We start from the raw sequence: 27175 nt of genomic DNA, 5'->3' as shown, positions 1-27175 counted from the left end.
TGTAGTTCGCATTGTGCGTTGGAAGGCACAAAGTAAGCAGACGGGAGAAGTCAGGATAGTGCGCAAGGGCATAGAAGGGAGCGGTTCAAGAAAAGAGAAGTGGAAACAGACAGCAAACTAGGCTGGAGAGAGACCTGAGACAAAGAGATCTGAATTATACGAGAGCCGACCAGAGGAAACACAAATTATGCAGTCAAGTGTCCCACATTTGGGGAAATCGCAGGAGCAGCACACCCAGAGTGCAATGGGTGAGCCTTGCCCTGGGAGAAGCACCTTCCTGATCATAGTATCTCACCTGGCAGGTAAGTAGGAGTTGAGCTAGAGCTGGGGAGGGTCGCTGCTCGGGCACCCCCCTGTCAAGTGAAGGAGATCCAACTGAGGCAGCACAAGGGAACTCTCGAAAGAAGAACAAGGCTAGAGGAAGATCTGAGACAAAGAAATCTGACTTTTACCAGAGCTGACCAGAGGAAAGCACAAACACAGTCCCCCTCTACCACAAATAATGCAGTCGAGTTTCCCACATTTGGGGAAATCACAGGGGTCATCATACCCAGAATGCAATGAATGAACCTCACCCTGGGAGAACAATCTTCATGACCATGATATCTCCTATGCAAAATAAGTATGATTTGGGATAGGGCTGGGGAGGGCCGCTGCTCAGGCACATCTCTGTCAAGTAAAGGCGATTCAACTGAGGCAGCACAAGGGAACTCTCATCTGGGGACAACAACTGCAGGGAGAACACATATTTTCAGATGAACATGGGAGGGCAGAAGGCTGCCTAATACTGAAGCACCCCCAAACAACAAACCAAATGCAACAACTAGTACAAGCATTCCTGGGGGAAGGCCTGCAGCAGATGGATTTGCATATGGTGATGTCATCCAAGCAGTGGGTCAAAGTTGGCTTCAACCCTCGTCTGCATATGAAAAGAAAAAAGGGATGTGCAGGGCATGGCGTCCTTTTGTGGCGCTTGGATGACCCTTAATTCGCATTAAACATCTCCACCCTCCTTCGGTGTGGGGCTCATGTTGGCTATGCCCCAGCCCCTGAAGCATTCAAGATGATTTCTTGCAGCAGCTGGGCACTGTAACAGCTCCAGAGCTGTTCTGTAAAGCATGTAAAAGGGTGTGGGCCCTGCAGCACTACCTGTAGTATGCATTGTGCGTTGGAAGGCACAAAGTAAGCAGACGGGAGAGGTCAGGATAGTGCGCAAGGGCATAGAAGGGAGCGGCTCAAGAAAAGAGAAGTGGAAACAGACAGCAAACTAGGCTGGAGAAAGACCTGAGACAAAGAGATCTGAATTATACGAGAGCCGACCAGAGGAAACACAAATTATGCAGTCAAGTTTCCCACATTGGGGGAAATCGCAGGAGCAGCACACCCAGAGTGCAATGGGTGAGCCTTGCCCTGGGAGAAGCACCTACATGATCATAGTATCTCACCTGGCAGGTAAGTAGGAGTTGGGCTAGAGCTGGGGAGGGTCGCTGCTCGGGCACCCCCCTGTCAAGTGAAGGAGATCCAACTGAGGCAGCACAAGGGAACTCTCGAAAGAAGAACAAGGCTAGAGGAAGATCTGAGACAAAGAAATCTGACTTTTACCAGAGCTGAGCAGAGGAAAGCACAAACACAGTCCCCCACTACCACAAATAATGCAGTCGAGTTTCCCACATTTGGGGAAATCACAGGGGTCAGCATACCCAGAATGCAATGAATGAACCTCACCCTGGGAGAACAATCTTCATGACCATGGTATCTCCTATGCAAAATAAGTATGATTTGGGATAGGGCAGGGGAGGGCCGCTGCTCAGGCACATCTCTGTCAAGTAAAGGAGATTCAACTGAGGCAGCACAAGGGAACTCTCATCTGGGGACAACAACTGCAGGGAGAACACATATTTTCAGATGAACATGGGAGGGCAGAAGGCTGCCTAATACTGAAGCACCCCCAAACAACAAACCAAATGCAACAACTAGTGCAAGCATTCCTGGGGGAAGGCCTGCAGCAGATTGATTTGCATATGGTAATGCAATCCAAGCAGTGGGTCAAAGTTGGCTTCAACCCTCGTCTGCATATGAAAAGAGAAAAGGGGCGTGCAGGGCATGGCGGCCTTTTGCGGCGCTTGGGTGACCCTTAGTTCGCATTAAACACCCCCACCCTCCTTCGGTGTGGGGCTCATGTTGGCAATGCCCCAGCCCCTGAAGCATTCAAGCTGATTTCTTGCAGCAGCTGGGTACTGTAACAGCTCCAGAGCTGCTCTGTGAGGCAAGTAAAAGGGTGTGGGCCCTGCAGCACTACCTGTAGTTTGCATTGTGTGTTGGAAGGCACAAAGTAAGCAGACGGGAGAAGTCAGGATAGTGCGCAAGGGCATAGAAGGGAGCGGCTCAAGAAAAGAGAAGTGGAAACAGACAGCAAACTAGGCTGTAGAGAGACCTGAGACAAAGAGATCTGAATTATATGAGAGCCGACCAAGGGAAACACAAATTATGCAGTCAAGTTTCCCACATTTGGGGAAATCAAAGGGGCAGCACACCCAGAGTGCAATAGGTGAGCCTTGCCCTGGGAGAAGCACCTACATGATCATAGTATCTCACCTGGCAGGTAAGTAGGAGTTGGGCTAGAGCTGGGGAGGGTCGCTGCTTGGGCACCCCCCTGTCAAGTGAAGGAGATCCAACTGAGGCAGCACAAGGGAACTCTCGAAAGAAGAACAAGGCTAGAGGAAGATCTGAGACAAAGAAATCTGACTTTTACCAGAGCTGACCAGAGGAAAGCACAAACACAGTCCCCCACTACCACAAATAATGCAGTCGAGTTTCCCACATTTGGGGAAATCACAGGGGTCATCATACCCAGAATGCAATGAATGAACCTCACCCTGGGAGAACAATCTTCATGACCATGAAATCTCCTATGCAAAATAAGTATGATTTGGGATAGGGCTGGGGAGGGCCGCTGCTCAGGCACATCTCTGTCAAGTAAAGGCGATTCAACTGAGGCAGCACAAGGGAACTCTCATCTGGGGACAACAACTGCAGGGAGAACACATATTTTCAGATGAACATGGGAGGGCAGAAGGCTGCCTAATACTGAAGCACCCCCAAACAACAAACCAAATGCAACAACTAGTGCAAGCATTCCTGGGGGAAGGCCTGCAGCAGATGGATTTGCATATGGTGATGTCATCCAAGCAGTGGGTCAAAGTTGGCTTCAACCCTCGTCTGCATATGAAAAGAAAAAAGGGATGTGCAGGGCATGGCGGCCTTTTGCGGCGCTTGCATGACCCCTAATTCGCATTAAACACCTCCACCCTCCTTTGGTGTGGGGCTCATGTTGGCTATGCCCCAGCACCTGAAGCATTCAAGCTGATTTCTTGCAGCAGCTGGGCACTGTAACAGCTCCAGAGCTGCTCTGTAAGGCAACTAAAAGGGTGTGGGCCCTGCAGCACTACCTGTAGTTCGTATTGTGCGTTGGAAGGCACAAAGTAAGCAGACGGGAGAAGTCAGGATAGTGCGCAAGGGCATAGAAGGGAGCGGTTCAAGAAAAGAGAAGTGGAAACAGACAGCAAACTAGGCTGGAGAGAGACCTGAGACAAAGAGATCTGAATTATACGAGAGCCGACCAGAGGAAACACAAATTATGCAGTCAAGTGTCCCACATTTGGGGAAATCGCAGGAGCAGCACACCCAGAGTGCAATGGGTGAGCCTTGCCCTGGGAGAAGCACCTTCCTGATCATAGTATCTCACCTGGCAGGTAAGTAGGAGTTGAGCTAGAGCTGGGGAGGGTCGCTGCTCGGGCACCCCCCTGTCAAGTGAAGGAGATCCAACTGAGGCAGCACAAGGGAACTCTCGAAAGAAGAACAAGGCTAGAGGAAGATCTGAGACAAAGAAATCTGACTTTTGCCAGAGCTGACCAGAGGAAAGCACAAACACAGTCCCCCTCTACCACAAATAATGCAGTCGAGTTTCCCACATTTGGGGAAATCACAGGGGTCATCATACCCAGAATGCAATGAATGAACCTCACCCTGGGAGAACAATCTTCATGACCATGATATCTCCTATGCAAAATAAGTATGATTTGGGATAGGGCTGGGGAGGGCCGCTGCTCAGGCACATCTCTGTCAAGTAAAGGCGATTCAACTGAGGCAGCACAAGGGAACTCTCATCTGGGGACAACAACTGCAGGGAGAACACATATTTTCAGATGAACATGGGAGGGCAGAAGGCTGCCTAATACTGAAGCACCCCCAAACAACAAACCAAATGCAACAACTAGTACAAGCATTCCTGGGGGAAGGCCTGCAGCAGATGGATTTGCATATGGTGATGTCATCCAAGCAGTGGGTCAAAGTTGGCTTCAACCCTCGTCTGCATATGAAAAGAAAAAAGGGATGTGCAGGGCATGGCGGCCTTTTGCGGCGCTTGCATGACCCCTAATTCGCATTAAACACCTCCACCCTCCTTCGGTGTGGGGCTCATGTTGGCTATGCCCCAGTACCTGAAGCATTCAAGCTGATTTCTTGCAGCAGCTGGGCACTGTAACAGCTCCAGAGCTGCTCTGTAAGGCATCTAAAAGGGTGTGGGCCCTGCAGCACTACCTGTAGTTCGCATTGTGCGTTGGAAGGCACAAAGTAAGCAGACGGGAGAAGTCAGGATAGTGCGCAAGGGCATAGAAGGGAGCGGTTCAAGAAAAGAGAAGTGGAAACAGACAGCAAACTAGGCTGGAGAGAGACCTGAGACAAAGAGATCTGAATTATACGAGAGCCGACCAGAGGAAACACAAATTATGCAGTCAAGTGTCCCACATTTGGGGAAATCGCAGGAGCAGCACACCCAGAGTGCAATGGGTGAGCCTTGCCCTGGGAGAAGCACCTTCCTGATCACAGTATCTCACCTGGCAGGTAAGTAGGAGTTGAGCTAGAGCTGGGGAGGGTCGCTGCTCGGGCACCCCCCTGTCAAGTGAAGGAGATCCAACTGAGGCAGCACAAGGGAACTCTCGAAAGAAGAACAAGGCTAGAGGAAGATCTGAGACAAAGAAATCTGACTTTTACCAGAGCTGACCAGAGGAAAGCACAAACACAGTCCCCCTCTACCACAAATAATGCAGTCGAGTTTCCCACATTTGGGGAAATCACAGGGGTCATCATACCCAGAATGCAATGAATGAACCTCACCCTGGGAGAACAATCTTCATGACCATGATATCTCCTATGCAAAATAAGTATGATTTGGGATAGGGCTGGGGAGGGCCGCTGCTCAGGCACATCTCTGTCAAGTAAAGGCGATTCAACTGAGGCAGCACAAGGGAACTCTCATCTGGGGACAACAACTGCAGGGAGAACACATATTTTCAGATGAACATGGGAGGGCAGAAGGCTGCCTAATACTGAAGCACCCCCAAACAACAAACCAAATGCAACAACTAGTACAAGCATTCCTGGGGGAAGGCCTGCAGCAGATGGATTTGCATATGGTGATGTCATCCAAGCAGTGGGTCAAAGTTGGCTTCAACCCTCGTCTGCATATGAAAAGAAAAAAGGGATGTGCAGGGCATGGCGTCCTTTTGTGGCGCTTGGATGACCCTTAATTCGCATTAAACATCTCCACCCTCCTTCGGTGTGGGGCTCATGTTGGCTATGCCCCAGCCCCTGAAGCATTCAAGATGATTTCTTGCAGCAGCTGGGCACTGTAACAGCTCCAGAGCTGTTCTGTAAAGCATGTAAAAGGGTGTGGGCCTGCAGCACTACCTGTAGTATGCATTGTGCGTTGGAAGGCACAAAGTAAGCAGACGGGAGAGGTCAGGATAGTGCGCAAGGGCATAGAAGGGAGCGGCTCAAGAAAAGAGAAGTGGAAACAGACAGCAAACTAGGCTGGAGAAAGACCTGAGACAAAGAGATCTGAATTATACGAGAGCCGACCAGAGGAAACACAAATTATGCAGTCAAGTTTCCCACATTGGGGGAAATCGCAGGAGCAGCACACCCAGAGTGCAATGGGTGAGCCTTGCCCTGGGAGAAGCACCTACATGATCATAGTATCTCACCTGGCAGGTAAGTAGGAGTTGGGCTAGAGCTGGGGAGGGTCGCTGCTCGGGCACCCCCCTGTCAAGTGAAGGAGATCCAACTGAGGCAGCACAAGGGAACTCTCGAAAGAAGAACAAGGCTAGAGGAAGATCTGAGACAAAGAAATCTGACTTTTACCAGAGCTGAGCAGAGGAAAGCACAAACACAGTCCCCCACTACCACAAATAATGCAGTCGAGTTTCCCACATTTGGGGAAATCACAGGGGTCAGCATACCCAGAATGCAATGAATGAACCTCACCCTGGGAGAACAATCTTCATGACCATGGTATCTCCTATGCAAAATAAGTATGATTTGGGATAGGGCAGGGGAGGGCCGCTGCTCAGGCACATCTCTGTCAAGTAAAGGAGATTCAACTGAGGCAGCACAAGGGAACTCTCATCTGGGGACAACAACTGCAGGGAGAACACATATTTTCAGATGAACATGGGAGGGCAGAAGGCTGCCTAATACTGAAGCACCCCCAAACAACAAACCAAATGCAACAACTAGTGCAAGCATTCCTGGGGGAAGGCCTGCAGCAGATTGATTTGCATATGGTAATGCCATCCAAGCAGTGGGTCAAAGTTGGCTTCAACCCTCGTCTGCATATGAAAAGAGAAAAGGGGCGTGCAGGGCATGGCGGCCTTTTGCGGCGCTTGGGTGACCCTTAGTTCGCATTAAACACCCCCACCCTCCTTCGGTGTGGGGCTCATGTTGGCAATGCCCCAGCCCCTGAAGCATTCAAGCTGATTTCTTGCAGCAGCTGGGTACTGTAACAGCTCCAGAGCTGCTCTGTGAGGCAAGTAAAAGGGTGTGGGCCCTGCAGCACTACCTGTAGTTTGCATTGTGTGTTGGAAGGCACAAAGTAAGCAGACGGGAGAAGTCAGGATAGTGCGCAAGGGCATAGAAGGGAGCGGCTCAAGAAAAGAGAAGTGGAAACAGACAGCAAACTAGGCTGGAGAGAGACCTGAGACAAAGAGATCTGAATTATACGAGAGACGACCAGGGGAAACACAAATTATGCAGTCAAGTTTCCCACATTTGGGGAAATCACAGGGGCAGCACACCCAGAGTGCAATGGGTGAGCCTTGCCCTGGGAGAAGCACCTACATGATCATAGTATCTCACCTGGCAGGTAAGTAGGAGTTGGGCTAGAGCTGGGGAGGGTCGCTGCTCGGGTACCCCCCTGTCAAGTGAAGGAGATCCAACTGAGGCAGCACAAGGGAACTCTCGAAAGAGGAACAAGGCTAGAGGAAGATCTGAGACAAAGAAATCTGATTTTTACCAGAGTTGACCAGAAGAAAGCACAAACACAGTCCCCCACTACCACAAATAATGCAGTCGAGTTTCCCACATTTGGGGAAATCACAGGGGTCAGCATACCCAGAATGCAATGAATGAACCTCACCCTGGGAGAACAATCTTCATGACCATGGTATCTCCTATGCAAAATAAGTATGATTTGGGATAGGGCTGGGGAGGGCCGCTGCTCAGGCACATCTCTGTCAAGTAAAGGAGATTCAACTGAGGCAGCACAAGGGAACTCTCATCTGGGGACAACAACTGCAGGGAGAACACATATTTTCAGATGAACATGGGAGGGCAGAAGGCTGCCTAATACTGAAGCACCCCCAAACAACAAACCAAATGCAACAACTAGTGCAAGCATTCCTGGGGGAAGGCCTGCAGCAGATGGATTTGTATATGGTGATGTCATCCAAGCAGTGGGTCAAAGTTGGCTTCAACCCTCGTCTGCATATGAAAAGAAAAAAGGGATGTGCAGGGCATGGTGTCCTTTTGTGGCGCTTGGATGACCCCTCCTTCGGTGTGGGGCTCATGTTGGCTATGCCCCAGCCCCTGAAGCATTCAAGATGATTTCTTGCAGCAGCTGGGAACTGTAACAGCTCCAGAGTTGCTCTGTAAAGCATGTAAAAGGGTGTGGGCCCTGCAGCACTACCTGTAGTATGCATTGTGCGTTGGAAGGCACAAAGTAAGCAGACGGGAGAGGTCAGGATAGTGCGCAACTGCATAGAAGGGAGCGGCTCAAGAAAAGAGAAGTGGAAACAGACAGCAAACTAGGCTGGAGAAAGACCTGAGACAAAGAGATCTGAATTATATGAGAGCCGACCAGAAGAAACACAAATTATGCAGTCAAGTGTCCCACATTTGGGGAAATCGCAGGAGCAGCACACCCAGAGTGCAATGGGTGAGCCTTGCCCTGGGAGAAGCACCTTCCTGATCATAGTATCTCACCTGGCAGGTAAATAGGAGTTGGGCTAGAGCTGGGGAGGGTCGCTGCTCGTGCACCCCCCTGTCAAGTGAAGGAGATCCAACTGAGGCAGCACAAGGGAACTCTCGAAAGAAGAACAAGGTTAGAGGAAGATCTGAGACAAAGAAATCTGACTTTTACCAGAGCTGACCAGAGGAAAGCACAAACACAGTCCCCCACTACCACAAATAATGCAGTTGAGTTTCCCACATTTGGGGAAATCACAGGGGTCAGCATACCCAGAATGCAATGAATGAACCTCACCCTGGGAGAACAATCTTCATGACCATGGTATCTCCTATGCAAAATAAGTATGATTTGAGATAGGGCGGGGGAGGGCCGCTGCTCAGGCACATCTCTGTCAAGTAAAGGAGATTCAACTGAGGCAGCACAAGGGAACTCTCATCTGGGGACAACAACTGCAGGGAGAACACATATTTTCAGATGAACATGGGAGGGCAGAAGGCTGCCTAATACTGAAGCACCCCCAAACAACAAACCAAATGCAACAACTAGTACAAGCATTCCTGGGGGAAGGCCTGCAGCAGATTGATTTGCATATGGTAATGCCATCCAAGCAGTGGGTCAAAGTTGGCTTCAACCCTCGTCTGCATATGAAAAGAGAAAAGGGGCGTGCAGGGCATGGCGGCCTTTTGCGGCGCTTGGATGACCCCTAGTTCGCATTAAACACCTCCACCCTTCTTCGGTGTGGGGCTCATGTTGGCTATGCCCCAGCCCCTGAAGCATTCAAGCTGATTTCTTGCAGCAGCTGGGCACTGTAACAGCCCCAGAGCTGCTCTGTAAGGCAAGTAAAAGGGTGTGGGCCCTGCAGTACTACCTGTAGTTTGCATTGTGCATTGGAAAGCACAAAGTAAGCAGACGGGAGAAGTCAGGATAGTGCGCAAGGGCATAGAAAGGAGCGGCTCAAGAAAAGAGAAGTGGAAACAGACAGCAAACTAGGCTGGAGAGAGACCTGAGACAAAGAGATCTGAATTATACGAGAGCCGACCAGGGGAAACACAAATTATGCAGTCAAGTTTCCCACATTTGGGGAAATCGCAGGAGCAGCACACCCAGAGTGCAATGGGTGAGCCTTGCCCTGGGAGAAGCACCTTCATGATCATAGTATCTCACCTGGCAGGTAAGTAGGAGTTGGGCTAGAGCTGGGGAGGGTTGCTGCTCGGGTACCCCCCTGTCAAGTGAAGGAGATCCAACTGAGGCAGCACAAGGGAACTCTCATCTGGGGACAACAACTGCAGGGAGAACACATATTTTCAGATGAACATGGGAGGGCAGAAGGCTGCCTAATACTGAAGCACCCCCAAACAACAAACCAAATGCAACAACTAGTGCAAGCATTCCTGGGGGAAGGCCTGCAGCAGATGGATTTGCATATGGTGATGTCATCACATCAACCCTCGTCTGCATATGAAAAGAGAAAAGGGGCGTGCAGGGCATGGCGGCCTTATGCGGCGCTTGGATGACCCCTAGTTCGCATTAAACACCTCCACCCTCCTTCGGTGTGGGGCTCATGTTGGCTATGCCCCAGCCGCTTAAGCATTCAAGCTGATTTCTTGCAGCAGCCGGGCACTGTAACAGCTCCAGAGCTGCTCTATAAGGCAAGTAAAAGGGTCTATGTGGCGCAATCAGTTAGTATGTACGGCTATTAACCAAAAGGTTGGTGGTTCAATCCCACCCAGGGACCTAATTGACCTTGTTATCAGATTTTGGTGATCTTTAAGTAGACAAGTCAAATTTCATACCCCCTGTTATGGTGTAGGGTACCTGGCCTTCTCTGATGTAATCAGAGTTAGATTTGATTCAGTGATTTTATAAAAACATGTAGGAAGCACTATTTAGCAGTGGGTTGCAGAGAAAAAGAAATATGCTGGCAAAAAAATCAAATTGCGTGATTAAACAGCTCTTCATTTTCTGGCTTTATTTTTATGCTAACAAATTTGTTCTCTGAAAAGTGTCCACAAAGCCAAGTCTCTGATTAACACCTTTGTAGGGATGGTTTTTCACCTATTACTAAATTAAACTTGCTTCATTGGAAAGGCAGCAAGATGCATCCTCATTTCAATGTCTACTGAAATAATACAGGTTGACACCAGGAAACATTAACGCCACTGCATCCTTGCTGCTTTCTCATGTGGAAGTCTGTTTAATGTGAAAACAAGGTGATATCTAATTAGCACACAGGTAAGAAATTACGAAAATCTTTATTTAAGGGTGAAGATGTTTCTCACAAAATTGTTGCCCCAATGCATCATTGAAATTCAAGCTGGAAAGATGATTTTAATATATCACTTGTACATTTTGTATTGCTCTTCTGGTGACAATGTAGTTTTTTTTGTCAATTACCATTTTAATAATAGGGTAAAGAAAATTAAGTGGATTTTTGAAAGAAAAGTATACTGTCAATATACTATTAAAACAAATTAAAATGGTAAAAGTTATTGTACTTTAAGTAAAAATAAAAGAGCAAAAATATCAATCCCAGTTTTGATTACTTAAATTAACAAAAAAAAATGCATATAGCAAAGGATAGTTTCAATCTGCCTACCTCTGGGTTATGGGTCCAGCATGCTTCCATTGCAGTACTCTGCTGCACATGTAAGTGCAAGAGATCCTGAAGCACTCACTCATCATGGGAAAGTACCAATGTGTTTATTCATTGGTTGATGGAAGAAACATCTTACAAAAACTCTCCAGATTATTGATTTTTTAATGTTTTTCTAGGAAACGTTCTAGATGTATGCTTATTAGCCTTTGTCAGTATGTACTGTTTGCAAAGTGTCTCTGTGGCGCAATCGGTTAGTGTGTTCGGCTATTAACCAAAAGGTTGGTGGTTCAATCCCACCCAGGGACGTAATTGACCTTGTGATCAGATTTTGGTGATATTTAAGTAGACAAGTCAAAATTTCAAACCCCCTCTTATTGTGTAGGGTACCTGGCCTTCTCTGATGTAATCAGAGTTAGATTTGATTCAGTGATTTTATAAAAAAGAGCTAGGAAGCACAATTTAGCAGTGGGTTGCAGAGAAAAAAAATATGCTGGCAGAAAAATCCAATTGAGTGATTAAACAGCTCTTCATTTTCTGGCTTTATTTTTATGCTAACAAATTTGTTCTCTGAAAAGTGTCCACAAAGCCAAGTCTCTGATTAACACCTTTGTAAGGATGGTTTTTCACCTATTACTAAATTAAACTTGCTTCATTGGAAAGGCAGCAAGATGCATCCTCATTTCAATGTCTACTGAAATAATACAAGTTGACACCAGGAAACATTAACGCCACTGCATCCTTGCTGCTTTCTCATGTGGAAGTCTGTTTAATGTGAAAACAAGGTGATATCTAATTAGCACACAGGTAAGGAATTAAGAAAATCTTTATTTAAGGGTGAAGATGTTTCTCACAAAATTGTTGACCCAATGCATCATTGAAATTCAAGCTGGAAAGATGAATTTAATATATCACTTGTACATTTTGTATTGCTCTTCTGGTGACAATGTAGTTTGTTTTTGTCAATTACCATTTTAATAATAGGGTAAAGAAAATGAAGTGGATTTTTGAAAGAAAACAATACTGTCAATATACTATTAAAACAAATTAAAATGGTAAACGTTATTGTACTTTAAGTAAAAATAAAAGAGACAAAATATCAATCCCAGTTTTGGATTACTTTAATTAACAAAAAAAAATGCATATAGCAGAGGATAGTTTCAATCTGCCTACCTCTGGGTTATGGGCCCAGCATGCTTCCATTGCAGTACTCTGCTGCACATGTAAGTGCAAGAGATCCTGAAGCACTCACTCATCATGGGAAAGTACCAATGTGTTTCTTCGTTGGTTGATGGAAGAAACATCTTACAAAAACTCTCCCGTTTATTGACTTTTTAAAGTTTTGCTAGGAAACGTTTTAGATGAATGCTTATTAGCCTTTGTCAGTATGGACTTTTGCAAAGTGTCTCTGTGGCGCAATCAGTTAGTATGTACGGCTATTAACCAAAAGGTTGGTGGTTCAATCCCACCCAGGGACCTAATTGACCTTGTTATCAGATTTTGGTGATCTTTAAGTAGACAAGTCAAAATTTCAAACCCCCTGTTATGGTGTAGGGTACTTGGCCTTCTCTGATGTAATTAGAGTTAGATTTGATTCAGTGATTTTATAAAAACAGCTAGGAAGCACAATTTAGCAGTGGGTTGCAGAGAAAAAAAATATGCTGGCAGAAAAATCCAATTGAGTGATTAAACAGCTCTTTATTTTCTGGCTTTATTTTTATGCTAACAAATTTGTTCTCTGAAAAGTGTCCACAAAGCCAAGTCTCTGATTAACACCTTTGTAAGGATGGTTTTTCACCTATTACTAAATTAAACTTGCTTCATTGGAAAGGCAGCAAGATGCATCCTCATTTCAATGTCTACTGAAATAATACAGGTTGACACCAGGAAACATTAACGCCACTGCATCCTTGCTGCTTTCTCATGTGGAAGTCTGTTTAATATGAAAACAAGGTGATATCTAATTAGCACACAGGTAAGGAATTAAGAAAATCTTTATTTAAGGGTGAAGATGTTTCTCACAAAATCGTTGCCCCAATGCATCATTGAAATTCAAGCTGGAAAGATGATTTTAATATATCACTTGTACATTTTGTATTGCTCTTCTGGTGACAATGTAGTTTGTTTTTGTCAATTACCATTTTAATAATAGGGTAAAGAAAATGAAGTGGATTTTTGAAAGAAAACAATACTGTCAATATACTATTAAAACAAATTAAAATGGTAAAAGTTATTGTACTTTAAGTAAAAATAAAAGAGCCAAAATATCAATCCCAGTTTTGGATTACTTTAATTAACAAAAAAAAAATGCATATAGCAGAGGATAGTTTCAATCTGCCTACCTCTGGGTTATGGGCCCAGCATGCTTCCATTGCAGTACTCTGCTGCACATGTAAGTGCAAGAGATCCTGAAGCACTCACTCATCATGGGAAAGTACCAATGTGTTTCTTCGTTGGTTGATGGAAGAAACATCTTACAAAAACTCTCCAGATTATTGACTTTTTAAAGTTTTTCTAGGAAACGTTTTAGATGAATGCTTATTAGCCTTTTTCAGTATGAACTTTTGCAAAGTGTCTCTGTGGCGCAATCAGTTAGTATGTATGGCTATTAACCAAAAGGTTGGTGGTTCAATCCCACCCAGGGACCTAATTGACCTTGTTATCAGATTTTGGTGATCTTTAAGTAGACAAGTCAAATTTCATACCCCCTGTTATGGTGTAGGGTACCTGGCCTTCTCTGATGTAATCAGAGTTAGATTTGATTCAGTGATTTTATAAAAACATATAGGAAGCACAATTTAGCAGTGGGTTGCAGAGAAAAAGAAATATGCTGGCAAAAAAATCAAATTGCGTGATTAAACAGCTCTTCATTTTCTGGCTTTATTTTTATGCTAACAAATTTGTTCTCTGAAAAGTGTCCACAAAGCCAAGTCTCTGATTAACACCTTTGTAGGGATGGTTTTTCACCTATTACTAAATTAAACTTGCTTCATTGGAAAGGCAGCAAGATGCATCCTCATTTCAATGTCTACTGAAATAATACAGGTTGACACCAGGAAACATTAACGCCACTGCATCCTTGCTGCTTTCTCATGTGGAAGTCTGTTTAATGTGAAAACAAGGTGATATCTAATTAGCACACAGGTAAGAAATTACGAAAATCTTTATTTAAGGGTGAAGATGTTTCTCACAAAATTGTTGCCCCAATGCATCATTGAAATTCAAGCTGGAAAGATGATTTTAATATATCACTTGTACATTTTGTATTGCTCTTCTGGTGACAATGTAGTTTTTTTTGTCAATTACCATTTTAATAATAGGGTAAAGAAAATTAAGTGGATTTTTGAAAGAAAACTATACTGTCAATATACTATTAAAACAAATTAAAATGGTAAAAGTTATTGTACTTTAAGTAAAAATAAAAGAGCAAAAATATCAATCCCAGTTTTGATTACTTAAATTAACAAAAAAAATGCATATAGCAAAGGATAGTTTCAATCTGCCTACCTCTGGGTTATGGGTCCAGCATGCTTCCATTGCAGTACTCTGCTGCACATGTAAGTGCAAGAGATCCTGAAGCACTCACTCATCATGGGAAAGTACCAATGTGTTTATTCGTTGGTTGATGGAAGAAACATCTTACAAAAACTCTCCAGATTATTGATTTTTTAATGTTTTTCTAGGAAACGTTCTAGATGTATGCTTATTAGCCTTTGTCAGTATGTACTTTTTGCAAAGTGTCTCTGTGGCGCAATCGGTTTGTGTGTTTGGTTATTAACCAAAAGGTTGGTGGTTCAATCCCACCCAGGGACGTAATTAACCTTGTGATCAGATTTTGGTGATATTTAATTAGACAAGTCAAAATTTCAAACCTCCTCTTATGGTGTAGGGTACATGGCCTTCTCTGATGTAATCAGAGTTAGATTTGATTCAGTCATTTTATAAAAAACAGCTAGGAAGCACAATTTAGCAGTGGGTTGCAGAGAAAAAAAATATGCTGGCAGAAAAATCCAATCGAGTGATTAAACAGCTCTTCATTTTCTGGCTTTATTTTTATGCTAACAAATTTGTTCTCTGAAAAGTGTCCACAAAGCCAAGTCTCTGATTAACACCTTTGTAAGGATGGTTTTTCACCTATTACTAAATTAAACTTGCTTCATTGGAAAGGCAGCAAGATGCATCCTCATTTCAATGTCTACTGAAATAATACAAGTTGACACCAGGAAACATAAACGCCACTGCATCCTTGCTGCTTTCTCATGTGGAAGTCTGTTTAATGTGAAAACAAGGTGATATCTAATTAGCACACAGGTAAGGAATTAAGAAAATCTTTATTTAAGGGTGAAGATGTTTCTCACAAAATTGTTGACCCAATGCATCATTGAAATTCAAGCTGGAAAGATGATTTTAATATATCACTTGTACATTTTGTATTGCTCTTCTGGTGACAATGTAGTTTGTTTTTGTCAATTACCATTTTAATAATAGGGTAAAGAAAATGAAGTGGATTTTTGAAAGAAAACAATACTGTCAATATACTATTAAAACAAATTAAAATGGTAACAGTTATTGTACTTTAAGTAAAAATAAAAGAGACAAAATATCAATCCCAGTTTTGGATTACTTTAATTAACAAAAAAAAAATGCATATAGCAGAGGATAGTTTCAATCTGCCTACCTCTGGGTTATGGGCCCAGCATGCTTCCATTGCAGTACTCTGCTGCACATGTAAGTTCAAGAGATCCTGAAGCACTCACTCATCATGGGAAAGTACCAATGTGTTTCTTCGTTGGTTGATGGAAGAAACATCTTACAAAAACTCTCCAGATTATTGACTTTTTTAAGTTTTTCTAGGAAACGTTTTAGATGAATGCTTATTAGCCTTTGTCAGTATGGACTTTTGCAAAGTGTCTCTGTGGCGCAATCAGTTAGTATGTATGGCTATTAACCAAAAGGTTGGTGGTTCAATCCCACCCAGGGACCTAATTGACCTTGTTATCAGATTTTGGTGATCTTTAAGTAGACAAGTCAAAATTTCAAACCCCCTGTTATGGTGTAGGGTACCTGGCCTTCTCTGATGTAATCAGAGTTAGATTTGATTCAGTGATTTTATAAAAACAGCTAGGAAGCACAATTTAGCAGTGGGTTGCAGAGAAAAAAAATATGCTGGCAGAAAAATCCAATTGAGTGATTAAACAGCTCTTTATTTTCTGGCTTTATTTTTATGCTAACAAATTTGTTCTCTGAAAAGTGTCCACAAAGCCAAGTCTCTGATTAACACCTTTGTAAGGATGGTTTTTCACCTATTACTAAATTAAACTTGCTTCATTGGAAAGGCAGCAAGATGCATCCTCATTTCAATGTCTACTGAAATAATACAGGTTGACACCAGGAAACATTAACGCCACTGCATCCTTGCTGCTTTCTCATGTGGAAGTCTGTTTAATGTGAAAACAAGGTGATATCTAATTAGCACACAGGTAAGGAATTAAGAAAATCTTTATTTAAGGGTGAAGATGTTTCTCACAAAATCGTTGCCCCAATGCATCATTGAAATTCAAGCTGGAAAGATGATTTTAATATATCACTTGTACATTTTGTATTGCTCTTCTGGTGACAATGTAGTTTGTTTTTGTCAATTACCATTTTAATAATAGGGTAAAGAAATTTAAGTGGATTTTTGAAAGAAAACAATACTGTCAATATACTATTAAAACAAATTAAAATGGTAAAAGTTATTGTACTTTAAGTAAAAATAAAAGAGCCAAAATATCAATCCCAGTTTTGGATTACTTTAATTAACAAACAAAAAAATGCATATAGCAGAGGATAGTTTCAATCTGCCTACCTCTGGGTTATGGGCCCAGCATGCTTCCATTGCTGTACTCTGCTGCACATGTAAGTGCAAGAGATCCTGAAGCACTCACTCATCATGGGAAAGTACCAATGTGTTTCTTCGTTGGTTGATGGAAGAAACATCTTACAAAAACTCTCCAGATTATTGACTTTTTAAAGTTTTTCTAGGAAACGTTTTAGATGAATGCTTATTAGCCTTTGTCAGTATGAACTTTTGCAAAGTGTCTCTGTGGTGCAATCAGTTAGTATGTATGGCTATTAACCAAAAGGTTGGTGGTTCAATCCCACCCAGGGACCTAATTGACCTTGTTATCAGATTTTGGTGATCTTTAAGTAGACAAGTCAAATTTCATACCCCCTGTTATGGTGTAGGGTACCTGGCCTGCTCTGATGTAATTAGATTTGATTCAGTGATTTTATAAAAACATCTAGGAAGCACAATTTAGCAGTGGGTTGCAGAGAAAAAGAAATATGCTGGCAAAAAAATCAAATTGCGTGATTAAACAGCTCTTCATTTTCTGGCTTTATTTTTATGCTAACAAATTTGTTCTCTGAAAAGTGTCCACAAAGCCAAGTCTCTGATTAACACCTTTGTAAGGATGGTTTTTCACCTATTACTAAATTAAACTTGCTTCATTGGAAAGGCAGCAAGATGCATCCTCATTTCAATGTCTACTGAAATAATACAGGTTGACACCAGGAAACATTAACGCCACTGCATCCTTGCTGCTTTCTCATGTGGAAGTCTGTTTAATGTGAAAACAAGGTGATATCTAATTAGCACACAGGTAAGGAATTACGAAAATCTTTATTTAAGGGTGAAGATGTTTCTCACAAAATTGTTGCCCCAATGCATCATTGAAATTCAAGCTGGAAAGATGATTTTAATATATCACTTGTACATTTTGTATTGCTCTTCTGGTGACAATGTAGTTTTTTTGTCAATTACCATTTTAATAACAGGGTAAAGAAAATTAAGTGGATTTTTGAAAGAAAACTATACTGTCAATATACTATTAAAACAAATTAAAATGGTAAAAGTTATTGTACTTTAAGTAAAAATAAAAGAGCAAAAATATCAATCCCAGTTTTGATTACTTAAATTAACAAAAAAAATGCATATAGCAAAGGATAGTTTCAATCTGCCTACCTCTGGGTTATGGGTCCAGCATGCTTCCATTGCAGTACTCTGCTGCCCATGTAAGTGCAAGAGATCCTGAAGCACTCACTCATCATGGGAAAGTACCAATGTGTTTATTCGTTGGTTGATGGAAGAAACATCTTACAAAAACTCTCCAGATTATTGATTTTTTAATGTTTTTCTAGGAAACGTTCTAGATGTATGCTTATTAGCCTTTGTCAGTATGTACTTTTTGCAAAGTGTCTCTGTGGCGCAATCGGTTAGTGTGTTTGGCTATTAACCAAAAGGTTGGTGGTTCAATCCCACCCAGGGACGTAATTAACCTTGTGATCAGATTTTGGTGATATTTAAGTAGACAAGTCAAAATGTCAAACCTCCTCTTATGGTGTAGGGTACATGGCCTTCTCTGATGTAATCAGAGTTAGATTTGATTCAGTGATTTTATAAAAAACAGCTAGGAAGCACAATTTAGCAGTGGGTTGCAGAGAAAAAAAATATGCTGGCAGAAAAATCCAATCGAGTGATTAAACAGCTCTTCATTTTCTGGCTTTATTTTTATGCTAACAAATTTGTTCTCTGAAAAGTGTCCACAAAGCCAAGTCTCTGATTAACACCTTTGTAAGGATGGTTTTTCACCTATTACTAAATTAAACTTGCTTCATTGGAAAGGCAGCAAGATGCATCCTCATTTCAATGTCTACTGAAATAATACAAGTTGACACCAGGAAACATTAACGCCACTGCATCCTTGCTGCTTTCTCATGTGGAAGTCTGTTTAATGTGAAAACAAGGTGATATATAATTAGCACACAGGTAAGGAATTAAGAAAATCTTTATTTAAGGGTGAAGATGTTTCTCACAAAATTGTTGACCCAATGCATCATTGAAATTCAAGCTGGAAAGATGATTTTAATATATCACTTGTACATTTTGTATTGCTCTTCTGGTGACAATGTAGTTTGTTTTAGTCAATTACCATTTTAATAATAGGGTAAAGAAAATGAAGTGGATTTATGAAAGAAAACAATACTGTCAATATACTATTAAAACAAATTAAAATGGTAAAAGTTATTGTACTTTAAGTAAAAATAAAAGAGACAAAATATCAATCCCAGTTTTGGATTACTTTAATTAACAAAAAAAAAATGCATATAGCAGAGGATAGTTTCAATCTGCCTACCTCTGGGTTATGGGCCCAGCATGCTTCCATTGCTGTACTCTGCTGCACATGTAAGTTCAAGAGATCCTGAAGCACTCACTCATCATGGGAAAGTACCAATGTGTTTCTTCGTTGGTTGATGGAAGAAACATCTTACAAAAACTCTCCAGATTATTGACTTTTTAAAGTTTTTCTAGGAAACGTTTTAGTTAAATGCTTATTAGCCTTTGTCAGTATGGACTTTTGCAAAGTGTCTCTGTGGCGCAATCAGTTAGTATGTACGGCCATTAACCAAAGGGTTGGTGGTTCAATCCCACCCAGGGACCTAATTGACCTTGTTATCAGATTTTGGTGATCTTTAAGTAGACAAGTCAAAATTTCAAACCCCCTGTTATGGTGTAGGGTACCTGGCCTTCTCTGATGTAATCAGAGTTAGATTTGATTCAGTGATTTTATAAAAACAGCTAGGAAGCACAATTTAGCAGTGGGTTGCAGAGAAAAAAAATATGCTGGCAGAAAAATCCAATTGAGTGATTAAACAGCTCTTTATTTTCTGGCTTTATTTTTATGCTAACAAATTTGTTCTCTGAAAAGTGTCCACAAAGCCAAGTCTCTGATTAACACCTTTGTAAGGATGGTTTTTCACCTATTACTAAATTAAACTTGCTTCATTGGAAAGGCAGCAAGATGCATCCTCATTTCAATGTCTACTGAAATAATACAGGTTGACACCAGGAAACATTAACGCCACTGCATCCTTGCTGCTTTCTCATGTGGAAGTCTGTTTAATGTGAAAACAAGGTGATATCTAATTAGCACACAGGTAAGGAATTAAGAAAATCTTTATTTAAGGGTGAAGATGTTTCTCACAAAATCGTTGCCCCAATGCATCATTGAAATTCAAGCTGGAAAGATGATTTTAATATATCACTTGTACATTTTGTATTGCTCTTCTGGTGACAATGTAGTTTGTTTTTGTCAATTACCATTTTAATAATAGGGTAAAGAAAATGAAGTGGATTTTTGAAAGAAAACAATACTGTCAATATACTATTAAAACAAATTAAAATGGTAAAAGTTATTGTACTTTAAGTAAAAATAAAAGAGCCAAAATATCAATCCCAGTTTTGGATTACTTTAATTAACAAAAAAAAATGCATATAGCAGAGGATAGTTTCAATCTGCCTACCTCTGGGTTATGGGCCCAGCATGCTTCCATTGCAGTACTCTGCTGCACATGTAAGTGCAAGAGATCCTGAAGCACTCACTCATCATGGGAAAGTACCAATGTGTTTCTTCGTTGGTTGATGGAAGAAACATCTTACAAAAACTCTCCAGATTATTGACTTTTTTAAGTTTTTCTAGGAAACGTTTTAGATGAATGCTTATTAGCATTTGTCAGTATGTAATTTTTGCAAAGTGTCTCTGTGGCGCAATCAGTTAGTGTGTACGGCTATTAACCAAAAGGTTGGTGGTTCAATCCCACCCAGGGACGTAATTGACATTGTTATCAGATTTTGGTGATCTTTAAGTAGACAAGTCAAATTTCATACCCCCTGTTATGGTGTAGGGTACCTGGCCTTCTCTGATGTAATCAGAGTTAGATTTGATTCAGTGATTTTATAAAAACATCTAGGAAGCACAATTTAGCAGTGGGTTGCAGAGAAAAAGAAATATGCTGGCAAAAAAATCAAATTGCGTGATTAAACAGCTCTTCATTTTCTGGCTTTATTTTTATGCTAACAAATTTGTTCTCTGAAAAGTGTCCACAAAGCCAAGTCTCTGATTAACACCTTTGTAAGGATGGTTTTTCACCTATTACTAAATTAAACTTGCTTCATTGGAAAGGCAGCAAGATGCATCCTCATTTCAATGTCTACTGAAATAATACAGGTTGACACCAGGAAACATTAACGCCACTGCATCCTTGCTGCTTTCTCATGTGGAAGTCTGTTTAATGTGAAAACAAGGTGATATCTAATTAGCACACAGGTAAGGAATTAAGAAAATCTTTATTTAAGGGTGAAGATGTTTCTCACAAAATCGTTGCCCCAATGCATCATTGAAATTCAAGCTGGAAAGATGATTTTAATATATCACTTGTACATTTTGTATTGCTCTTCTGGTGACAATGTAGTTTGTTTTTGTCAATTACCATTTTAATAATAGGGTAAAGAAAATGAAGTGGATTTTTGAAAGAAAACAATACTGTCAATATACTATTAAAACAAATTAAAATGGTAAAAGTTATTGTACTTTAAGTAAAAATAAAAGAGACAAAATATCAATCCCAGTTTTGGATTACTTTAATTAACAAACAAAAAATGCATATAGCAGAGGATAGTTTCAATCTGCCTACCTCTGGGTTATGGGCCCAGCATGCTTCCATTGCTGTACTCTGCTGCACATGTAAGTGCAAGAGATCCTGAAGCACTCACTCATCATGGGAAAGTACCAATGTGTTTCTTCGTTGGTTGATAGAAGAAACATCTTACAAAAACTCTCCAGATTATTGACTTTTTTAAGTTTTTCTAGGAAACGTTTTAGATGAATGCTTATTAGCATTTGTCAGTATGTACTTTTGCAAAGTGTCTCTGTGGCGCAATCAGTTAGTGTGTACGGCTATTAACCAAAAGGTTGGTGGTTCAATCCCACCCAGGGACGTAATTGACCTTGTTATCAGATTTTGGTGATCTTTAAGTAGACAAGTCAAATTTCATACCCCCTGTTATGGTGTAGGGTACCTGGCCTTCTCTGATGTAATCAGAGTTAGATTTGATTCAGTGATTTTATAAAAACATCTAGGAAGCACAATTTAGCAGTGGGTTGCAGAGAAAAAGAAATATGCTGGCAAAAAAATCAAATTGCGTGATTAAACAGCTCTTCATTTTCTGGCTTTATTTTTATGCTAACAAATTTGTTCTCTGAAAAGTGTCCACAAAGCCAAGTCTCTGATTAACACCTTTGTAAGGATGGTTTTTCACCTATTACTAAATTAAACTTGCTTCATTGGAAAGGCAGCAAGATGCATCCTCATTTCAATGTCTACTGAAATAATACAGGTTGACACCAGGAAACATTAACGCCACTGCATCCTTGCTGCTTTCTCATGTGGAAGTCTGTTTAATGTGAAAACAAGGTGATATCTAATTAGCACACAGGTAAGGAATTAAGAAAATCTTTATTTAAGGGTGAAGATGTTTCTCACAAAATCGTTGCCCCAATGCATCATTGAAATTCAAGCTGGAAAGATGATTTTAATATATCACTTGTACATTTTGTATTGCTCTTCTGGTGACAATGTAGTTTGTTTTTGTCAATTACCATTTTAATAATAGGGTAAAGAAAATGAAGTGGATTTTTGAAAGAAAACAATACTGTCAATATACTATTAAAACAAATTAAAATGGTAAAAGTTATTGTACTTTAAGTAAAAATAAAAGAGACAAAATATCAATCCCAGTTTTGGATTACTTTAATTAACAAAAAAAAATGCATATAGCAGAGGATAGTTTCAATCTGCCTACCTCTGGGTTATGGGCCCAGCATGCTTCCATTGCAGTACTCTGCTGCACATGTAAGTGCAAGAGATCCTGAAGCACTCACTCATCATGGGAAAGTACCAATGTGTTTCTTCGTTGGTTGATGGAAGAAACATCTTACAAAAACTCTCCAGATTATTGACTTTTTAAAGTTTTTCTAGGAAACGTTTTAGATGAATGCTTATTAGCCTTTGTCAGTATGGACTTTCGCAAAGTGTCTCTGTGGCGCAATCAGTTAGTATGTACGGCTATTAACCAAAAGGTTGGTGGTTCAATCGCACCCAGGGACTTAATTGACCTTGTTATCAGATTTTGGTGATCTTTAAGTAGACAAGTCAAAATTTCAAATCCCCTGTTATGGTGTAGGGTACCTGGCCTTCTCTGATGTAATCAGAGTTAGATTTGATTCAGTGATTTTATAAAAACAGCTAGGAAGCACAATTTAGCAGTGGGTTGCAGAGAAAAAAAATATGCTGGCAGAAAAATCCAATTGAGTGATTAAACAGCTCTTTATTTTCTGGCTTTATTTTTATGCTAACAAATTTGTTCTCTGAAAAGTGTCCACAAAGCCAAGTCTCTGATTAACACCTTTGTAAGGATGGTTTTTCACCTATTACTAAATTAAACTTGCTTCATTGGAAAGGCAGCAAGATGCATCCTCATTTCAATGTCTACTGAAATAATACAGGTTGACACCAGGAAACATTAACGCCACTGCATCCTTGCTGCTTTCTCATGTGGAAGTCTGTTTAATGTGAAAACAAGGTGATATCTAATTAGCACACAGGTAAGGAATTAAGAAAATCTTTATTTAAGGGTGAAGATGTTTCTCACAAAATCGTTGCCCCAATGCATCATTGAAATTCAAGCTGGAAAGATGATTTTAATATATCACTTGTACATTTTGTATTGCTCTTCTGGTGACAATGTAGTTTGTTTTTGTCAATTACCATTTTAATAATAGGGTAAAGAAAATGAAGTGGATTTTTGAAAGAAAACAATACTGTCAATATACTATTAAAACAAATTAAAATGGTAAAAGTTATTGTACTTTAAGTAAAAATAAAAGAGCCAAAATATCAATCCCAGTTTTGGATTACTTTAATTAACAAAAAAAAATGCATATAGCAGAGGATAGTTTCAATCTGCCTACCTCTGGGTTATGGGCCCAGCATGCTTCCATTGCAGTACTCTGCTGCACATGTAAGTGCAAGAGATCCTGAAGCACTCACTCATCATGGGAAAGTACCAATGTGTTTCTTCGTTGGTTGATGGAAGAAACATCTTACAAAAACTCTCCAGATTATTGACTTTTTTAAGTTTTTCTAGGAAACGTTTTAGATGAATGCTTATTAGCATTTGTCAGTATGTAATTTTTGCAAAGTGTCTCTGTGGCGCAATCAGTTAGTGTGTACGGCTATTAACCAAAAGGTTGGTGGTTCAATCCCACCCAGGGACGTAATTGACATTGTTATCAGATTTTGGTGATCTTTAAGTAGACAAGTCAAATTTCATACCCCCTGTTATGGTGTAGGGTACCTGGCCTTCTCTGATGTAATCAGAGTTAGATTTGATTCAGTGATTTTATAAAAACATCTAGGAAGCACAATTTAGCAGTGGGTTGCAGAGAAAAAGAAATATGCTGGCAAAAAAATCAAATTGCGTGATTAAACAGCTCTTCATTTTCTGGCTTTATTTTTATGCTAACAAATTTGTTCTCTGAAAAGTGTCCACAAAGCCAAGTCTCTGATTAACACCTTTGTAAGGATGGTTTTTCACCTATTACTAAATTAAACTTGCTTCATTGGAAAGGCAGCAAGATGCATCCTCATTTCAATGTCTACTGAAATAATACAGGTTGACACCAGGAAACATTAACGCCACTGCATCCTTGCTGCTTTCTCATGTGGAAGTCTGTTTAATGTGAAAACAAGGTGATATCTAATTAGCACACAGGTAAGGAATTAAGAAAATCTTTATTTAAGGGTGAAGATGTTTCTCACAAAATCGTTGCCCCAATGCATCATTGAAATTCAAGCTGGAAAGATGATTTTAATATATCACTTGTACATTTTGTATTGCTCTTCTGGTGACAATGTAGTTTGTTTTTGTCAATTACCATTTTAATAATAGGGTAAAGAAAATGAAGTGGATTTTTGAAAGAAAACAATACTGTCAATATACTATTAAAACAAATTAAAATGGTAAAAGTTATTGTACTTTAAGTAAAAATAAAAGAGACAAAATATCAATCCCAGTTTTGGATTACTTTAATTAACAAACAAAAAATGCATATAGCAGAGGATAGTTTCAATCTGCCTACCTCTGGGTTATGGGCCCAGCATGCTTCCATTGCTGTACTCTGCTGCACATGTAAGTGCAAGAGATCCTGAAGCACTCACTCATCATGGGAAAGTACCAATGTGTTTCTTCGTTGGTTGATAGAAGAAACATCTTACAAAAACTCTCCAGATTATTGACTTTTTTAAGTTTTTCTAGGAAACGTTTTAGATGAATGCTTATTAGCCTTTGTCAGTATGAACTTTTGCAAAGTGTCTCTGTGGCGCAATCAGTTAGTATGTATGGCTATTAACCAAAAGGTTGGTGGTTCAATCCCACCCAGGGACCTAATTGACCTTGTTATCAGATTTTGGTGATCTTTAAGTAGACAAGTCAAATTTCATACCCCCTGTTATGGTGTAGGGTACCTGGCCTTCTCTGATGTAATCAGAGTTAGATTTGATTCAGTGATTTTATAAAAACATCTAGGAAGCACAATTTAGCAGTGGGTTGCAGAGAAAAAAAAATATGCTGGCAAAAAAATCAAATTGCGTGATTAAACAGCTCTTCATTTTCTGGCTTTATTTTTATGCTAACATATTTGTTCTCTGAAAAGTGTCCACAAAGCCAAGTCTCTGATTAACACCTTTGTAGGGATGGTTTTTCACCTATTACTAAATTAAACTTGCTTCATTGGAAAGGCAGCAAGATGCATCCTCATTTCAATGTCTACTGAAATAATACAGGTTGACACCAGGAAACATTAACGCCACTGCATCCTTGCTGCTTTCTCATGTGGAAGTCTGTTTAATGTGAAAACAAGGTGATATCTAATTAGCACACAGGTAAGGAATTAAGAAAATCTTTATTTAAGGGTGAAGATGTTTCTCACAAAATCGTTGCCCCAATGCATCATTGAAATTCAAGCTGGAAAGATGATTTTAATATATCACTTGAACATTTTGTATTGCTCTTCTGGTGACAATGTAGTTTGTTTTTGTCAATTACCATTTTAATAATAGGGTAAAGAAAATTAAGTGGATTTTTGAAAGAAAACAATACTGTCAATATACTATTAAAACAAATTAAAATGGTAAAAGTTATTGTACTTTAAGTAAAAATAAAAGAGCCAAAATATCAATCCCAGTATTGGATTACTTTAATTAACAAACAAAAAAATGCATATAGCAGAGGATAGTTTCAATCTGCCTACCTCTGGGTTATGGGCCCAGCATGCTTCCATTGCTGTACTCTGCTGCACATGTAAGTGCAAGAGATCCTGAAGCACTCACTCATCATGGGAAAGTACCAATGTGTTTCTTCGTTGGTTGATAGAAGAAACATCTTACAAAAACTCTCCAGATTATTGACTTTTTTAAGTTTTTCTAGGAAACGTTTTAGATGAATGCTTATTAGCATTTGTCAGTATGTACTTTTTGCAAAGTGTCTCTGTGGCGCAATCAGTTAGTGTGTACGGCTATTAACCAAAAGGTTGGTGGTTCAATCCCACCCAGGGACGTAATTGACATTGTTATCAGATTTTGGTGATCTTTAAGTAGACAAGTCAAATTTCATACCCCCTGTTATGGTGTAGGGTACCTGGCCTTCTCTGATGTAATCAGAGTTAGATTTGATTCAGTGATTTTATAAAAACATCTAGGAAGCACAATTTAGCAGTGGGTTGCAGAGAAAAAGAAATATGCTGGCAAAATAACCAAATTGCGTGATTAAACAGCTCTTCATTTTCTAGCTTTATTTTTATGCTAACAAATTTGTTCTCTGAAAAGTGTCCACAAAGCCAAGTCTCTGATTAACACCTTTGTAGGGATGGTTTTTCACCTATTACTAAATTAAACTTGCTTCATTGGAAAGGCAGCAAGATGTATCCTCATTTCAATGTCTACTGAAATAATACAGGTTGACACCAGGAAACATTAACGCCACTGCATCCTTGCTGCTTTCTCATGTGGAAGTCTGTTTAATGTGAAAACAAGGTGATATCTAATTAGCACACAGGTAAGGAATTAAGAAAATCTTTATTTAAGGGTGAAGATGTTTCTCACAAAATCGTTGCCCCAATGCATCATTGAAATTCAAGCTGGAAAGATGATTTTAATATATCACTTGTACATTTTGTATTGCTCTTCTGGTGACAATGTAGTTTGTTTTTGTCAATCACCATTTTAATAATAGGGTAAAGAAAATGAAGTGGATTTTTGAAAGAAAACAATACTGTCAATATACTATTAAAACAAATTAAAATAGTAAAAGTTATTGTACTTTAAGTAAAAATAAAAGA

The 27175-nt window shown here is 40.4% G+C and overlaps 17 non-coding genes and 1 pseudogene across 17 annotated transcripts; 1 reads left to right on the top strand and 17 right to left on the bottom strand.

The window, feature by feature from the left end:
- Positions 1–147: 147 nt before the first annotated feature.
- On the bottom strand, positions 148–310 carry LOC135030972 (U1 spliceosomal RNA). Its single transcript, XR_010226869.1, has one exon. It is a non-coding gene; the product is annotated as a U1 spliceosomal RNA (small nuclear RNA).
- A 152-nt stretch (positions 311–462) lies between these two features.
- Positions 463–626, bottom strand: LOC135030959 (U1 spliceosomal RNA). Its single transcript, XR_010226856.1, has one exon. It is a non-coding gene; the product is annotated as a U1 spliceosomal RNA (small nuclear RNA).
- A 671-nt stretch (positions 627–1297) lies between these two features.
- LOC135030975 (U1 spliceosomal RNA) lies at positions 1298–1460 on the bottom strand. Its single transcript, XR_010226872.1, has one exon. It is a non-coding gene; the product is annotated as a U1 spliceosomal RNA (small nuclear RNA).
- Positions 1461–1612: 152 nt separating this feature from the next.
- On the bottom strand, positions 1613–1776 carry LOC135030946 (U1 spliceosomal RNA). The gene has a single exon (XR_010226845.1). It is a non-coding gene; the product is annotated as a U1 spliceosomal RNA (small nuclear RNA).
- Positions 1777–2474: 698 nt separating this feature from the next.
- On the bottom strand, positions 2475–2610 carry LOC135030938 (U1 spliceosomal RNA; annotated as a pseudogene).
- Positions 2611–2762: 152 nt separating this feature from the next.
- Positions 2763–2926, bottom strand: LOC135030963 (U1 spliceosomal RNA). Its single transcript, XR_010226860.1, has one exon. It is a non-coding gene; the product is annotated as a U1 spliceosomal RNA (small nuclear RNA).
- Positions 2927–3597: 671 nt separating this feature from the next.
- On the bottom strand, positions 3598–3760 carry LOC135030971 (U1 spliceosomal RNA). Its single transcript, XR_010226868.1, has one exon. It is a non-coding gene; the product is annotated as a U1 spliceosomal RNA (small nuclear RNA).
- A 152-nt stretch (positions 3761–3912) lies between these two features.
- LOC135030958 (U1 spliceosomal RNA) lies at positions 3913–4076 on the bottom strand. Its single transcript, XR_010226855.1, has one exon. It is a non-coding gene; the product is annotated as a U1 spliceosomal RNA (small nuclear RNA).
- Positions 4077–4747: 671 nt separating this feature from the next.
- Positions 4748–4910, bottom strand: LOC135030976 (U1 spliceosomal RNA). The gene has a single exon (XR_010226873.1). It is a non-coding gene; the product is annotated as a U1 spliceosomal RNA (small nuclear RNA).
- Positions 4911–5062: 152 nt separating this feature from the next.
- Positions 5063–5226, bottom strand: LOC135030957 (U1 spliceosomal RNA). Its single transcript, XR_010226854.1, has one exon. It is a non-coding gene; the product is annotated as a U1 spliceosomal RNA (small nuclear RNA).
- Positions 5227–5896: 670 nt separating this feature from the next.
- Positions 5897–6059, bottom strand: LOC135030974 (U1 spliceosomal RNA). The gene has a single exon (XR_010226871.1). It is a non-coding gene; the product is annotated as a U1 spliceosomal RNA (small nuclear RNA).
- Positions 6060–6211: 152 nt separating this feature from the next.
- LOC135030945 (U1 spliceosomal RNA) lies at positions 6212–6375 on the bottom strand. The gene has a single exon (XR_010226844.1). It is a non-coding gene; the product is annotated as a U1 spliceosomal RNA (small nuclear RNA).
- Positions 6376–7046: 671 nt separating this feature from the next.
- On the bottom strand, positions 7047–7209 carry LOC135030985 (U1 spliceosomal RNA). Its single transcript, XR_010226881.1, has one exon. It is a non-coding gene; the product is annotated as a U1 spliceosomal RNA (small nuclear RNA).
- Positions 7210–7361: 152 nt separating this feature from the next.
- On the bottom strand, positions 7362–7525 carry LOC135030956 (U1 spliceosomal RNA). The gene has a single exon (XR_010226853.1). It is a non-coding gene; the product is annotated as a U1 spliceosomal RNA (small nuclear RNA).
- Positions 7526–8171: 646 nt separating this feature from the next.
- On the bottom strand, positions 8172–8334 carry LOC135030981 (U1 spliceosomal RNA). Its single transcript, XR_010226877.1, has one exon. It is a non-coding gene; the product is annotated as a U1 spliceosomal RNA (small nuclear RNA).
- Positions 8335–8486: 152 nt separating this feature from the next.
- On the bottom strand, positions 8487–8650 carry LOC135030943 (U1 spliceosomal RNA). Its single transcript, XR_010226842.1, has one exon. It is a non-coding gene; the product is annotated as a U1 spliceosomal RNA (small nuclear RNA).
- A 671-nt stretch (positions 8651–9321) lies between these two features.
- On the bottom strand, positions 9322–9484 carry LOC135030969 (U1 spliceosomal RNA). Its single transcript, XR_010226866.1, has one exon. It is a non-coding gene; the product is annotated as a U1 spliceosomal RNA (small nuclear RNA).
- An 8652-nt stretch (positions 9485–18136) lies between these two features.
- TRNAN-AUU (transfer RNA asparagine (anticodon AUU)) lies at positions 18137–18210 on the top strand. Its single transcript has one exon. It is a non-coding gene; the product is annotated as a tRNA-Asn (tRNA).
- The last annotated feature ends 8965 nt before the right edge of the window (positions 18211–27175 follow it).

This window comes from Pseudophryne corroboree, unplaced genomic scaffold, assembly GCF_028390025.1.
Source record: "Pseudophryne corroboree isolate aPseCor3 unplaced genomic scaffold, aPseCor3.hap2 scaffold_509, whole genome shotgun sequence".
NCBI lineage: Eukaryota > Metazoa > Chordata > Amphibia > Anura > Myobatrachidae > Pseudophryne > Pseudophryne corroboree.
The sequence above is the reverse complement of the archived record's forward strand: the minus strand, read 5'-3'. Positions and strand labels throughout refer to the sequence as shown.